General features: G+C 44.5%; 1 non-coding gene across 1 annotated transcript; it reads right to left on the reverse strand.

Moving 5' to 3' along the window:
* Positions 1 to 412: 412 nt before the first annotated feature.
* TRNAG-GCC (transfer RNA glycine (anticodon GCC)) lies at positions 413 to 483 on the reverse strand. The gene has a single exon. It is a non-coding gene; the product is annotated as a tRNA-Gly (tRNA).
* Positions 484 to 3,828: the final 3,345 nt, after the last annotated feature.

Below are 3,828 nucleotides of genomic sequence, written 5' to 3' on the forward strand. Positions count from 1 at the left end.
GTGCCGCTTCCAAAATTTCCCGCTCAAGTCTAGAGTCTCCCGTACTACAATGATGGCTTGATTGGATTTGGGGTAGCAACCTTTGCATTCCCTGGTGTGTCTGGGGAGATTGGCGCCGCGCTATCACCCTCCAAGGAGCGGAAATGCTGCCGCAGTTATTAATATATTGGCCAGTTTGACGAACGTAAGCATTGCCGCATCGCAGCGGAAACGTCACGTTCTTGTTTACTCCGGAAATTTGTGGACTTTTGCTTCTCGAAATCTGCCGGATTACGGGTTGAAAAAGCCGCGATTACACGCAAGATAACTTATTTTATAATCACGGATAAATACATTCTTAAATCATCCGTCGCACGAGAACGATTACGAAAAAGAGTAACTCTTTAAACAAATAATCTAAAAAAAAAAAAACTGCGTCGGCCGGGAATCGAACCCGGGCCACCCGCGTGGCAGGCGAGTATTCTACCACTGAACCACCGACGCCGACGGACGTGAGCTTTCCTGAAACTGTCCAGCCAGCTGTTCAACGTCCGGGTGTATCGAGGTCGCCGCAGCTGCGAGCTCACTTCTGCTGGCCAAGCACGAAGTATCGTTATCGTGTTATCCCTTTCTTTGCGCCACCAATCCCACAAGCCAAGGCTGTTCGATGATTCATCGATGAAAACACACACATTGTGTGTTTTTATCGAAGGGCCGTGCCACAGTGATCCGTTATATTTTAGTTTATCTTACTGTCCTCAAAACTAGAGGACTGTAGGAATGTACTAGAACATTTTCTAGTACATTCGATCAGTGGTGTAGCCAGAAATTTCGTTCGGGAGGGGGGGGGGGGGAGGGATCACGGTCCGGCTCCGCCTCCTCCTCATGGAATTTGTCGAGGGTTCAAATACATTAATAATAACTGCATTGCCATTGCGAAAGATGCTGCAAACGAATAGTTGAACGCTACGCACTGTCCAGATAGAGGAGTAAAATATGTATTTTTTCGTAAAATAGTATACTCGTATGTCTCAAAAATTGTTCTCGAAATAACTGATATCAATGCTTCCATGCTTTCTGTCTAGTTAATACGTAAAGAAAATATCACACAAACTTTAGAACTATATTAGTTTGAAACCAGCAAAGCAGTGCATGCCGCTGATATGGAACATGCAAAGGCCATGAAATGAACAAGTTGCGGACGAATATTTTAATGAAGCTTTGTTAACCTCCGCGCTTTTCTCATTTGCATCTCTCTGTCTCTTTCGTTCAAGAACTTTGTTTATATTTTCGTGCATGTGCAATGACCAGGGAAAAATCTCAATGACACTGTCCTTTGTTAGAATGCATGGCGCAGGAGCAGCTGTCATCGGTCGTGTATTGTGAGTAATTTCACAGAAATTATAGTCGCAACAGAGAGCACATGTCTTTCAAAAAGCGGAACTTGAAAGGCTACGAAGAAGTACGGAAAGGCTGAAATTCTTTTATTTAGTTTTTCATGACAAAATTGGAATTGATAAGGCATCGTATATAAAACCATCGTCAGAATGTACAATGCGCGTTTGTCCCTCTAAGAAAGTTGCAGATTTTATAAATTCCACAGATACGTTCAAAAATTTATTTTTTGGAGGATCAACTATGGGGCCGTCCAGCGGGCCGAGGATGCCGCCAGGACCCACGAACTCCTGGCCGTCACCTAGGCGGACCCTTTGGCTCTCCCCACCAACTCGCAGGACACGAAATAGTTATTTCCTCCTCCTCGGAGAACACCCCGTGAATGGAATTGTCTACCAGCCGATGTTGTAAAATGTGAAACAGTTGAACTATTTATGAATGGGCTCAGGCACCAAACCTGATTTTTTTCTTATTGTGTTGGTTGTATAATGATGCACTTCATTATAGATAACGTCATGTTTATTTCAGCATAGTTTCCTTGTTCAGTTATTTTTATATTTTTTTCACCATGTCTCTGTGATGTTATATGTTGCAAGTATTTGGCCAAAAAATTATGTATGCTCACTCCTGCTTAAGGCCTGGCACCCAGGCTATCAGTGTAGAATAAATGAAATAAATATAAAAATAAGGAGTTCTGCCAAATGTACGAGGACGAGTCAAATGAAAGTCAGCCAATGCGAATATATGACTAACGGCGTACTTTGTTTAAAAGTAGTCTCCATAAGCATTTAGACATTTACCCCACTGACTAACGAGTCGCGTGATTCCCGTCTCATAGGTTCCTTGGATTGCTGCTTCAAAAAGTCTGTAACTTACTCCTTCACGTCATCGTCCGACACAATCCTGGTTCTTTCGAGCTGTTTTTTTTTTCAGATGCTCCAAAATGTGGAAGCCACAAGGCGACAGGTCTAGGCTGTATGGCAAATGTTGCAGCGTTTCCCACTTGAACTTTGCCAGTTTTATGTTAACGACATCAGCGACGTGGAGACGGGAATTGTGGAGCAGAATGACCCCATTCCTCAATTTCCACGTCATTTGTTTTTGATTGCGACACGCAGCCGATCCGACGTTTTACAATATCCGAAACGATTGAGTGTCTCTAGGTTTAGCAAATTCGATCAGTTATGGCCCCTGACTACCGAAAAAAAGTCAACACCTTTTCGGCAGAAATGACGGCCTTCGCTTTTCTTGGGGGTTATGAATTGAAAAGTTTCCTCTGTAAGCTTTGCCGTCGTCTTTCAGGCTCGTAGTAGTGGCACCATGATTCGTTCCCGGTCACAATTGCAGACAAAAGTCGTCACCCTCATTGTGATACAGGATTTTATGAGTCAAGGCAGCGCCTAACCTCTCTGTTTTCTGACCGTGGTTCAAAATCTTGGGCACCCATTGCGCACATAAGAGCCGATAACCGAGATGTTCATGAATTATGGTGTGACCCGAACCATGACGGATGTTCACACGCCCTGCCAATTCACCGATGCTTATCCTCCGTTCTTTTCTAATTAGCCTTTGCAATTGTGTTGGGTTGATTGCACGGTGGCTTTGGCACGGTCTTGGATCGTCTTCGCAACTTTCACGTCCTTCTTGGAACCATTTGCTCCAACGCTTCACAGTGGCCAATGAAATGCAATGTTCAACGTACACGGCAGCCACACGGCGACTAATTTCTTTTTCCGAAACATCTTCAGCTGTCAAAAAACTCACGACAACATGCTGTGAAACTTTTAGAGTGTCTATTATACCACGAAACCAAGTTCAACCCAATGTACAAGAGCATTAAAGAACTTTTATCCTCACATCTGTGTGTCACTTTCGTAAACGTCTCGCAGATAATGAACCGAACCATTATTGCGCGGGATGGGTTGGCTCATTTTCATTTCACTCGCCCTCGTGCATTAGAAATGCGAAGATACAATGGAATATGCAAATGCGAAGATACAGCTTGATAGGAGGCAATAAAGTGTAACTGGAAACAAAGTTCACTGCACGTATACACAAAACCTCGCAACAAGATATTTCAATATACATATAAGTCTCCAATAAATCTACGTACCTAAGAAAAAGTCACTATATAAAATGCGTCAAACAAGGCAAATAAACATGTTGCGCAACCACAGACTCTCAGATCCACAGCCCCCACTCCCTCGACTCCCTCTGATGTATGGCGCGCGACAGGAGGCGGCGAGCTTCCTCCCTGGTTTTCTCCCTTGCGCACACAAGATTGAGCCACCATCGACGGCAAACCCATGACACCCCCCCCCCCCCCCTCCCCCTACGCTTTCACTCGCACACGCAGCATGCGGCGCGCGGTCGCGATGTTATCCCCCTTGGACTTTATACGGAATATGACAGGAATGCGCCTGGAGGGTCCACATAATTGCTACCGCAATAATA

This window comes from Dermacentor variabilis, chromosome 4, assembly GCF_050947875.1.
Source record: "Dermacentor variabilis isolate Ectoservices chromosome 4, ASM5094787v1, whole genome shotgun sequence".
Lineage (NCBI taxonomy): Eukaryota > Metazoa > Arthropoda > Arachnida > Ixodida > Ixodidae > Dermacentor > Dermacentor variabilis.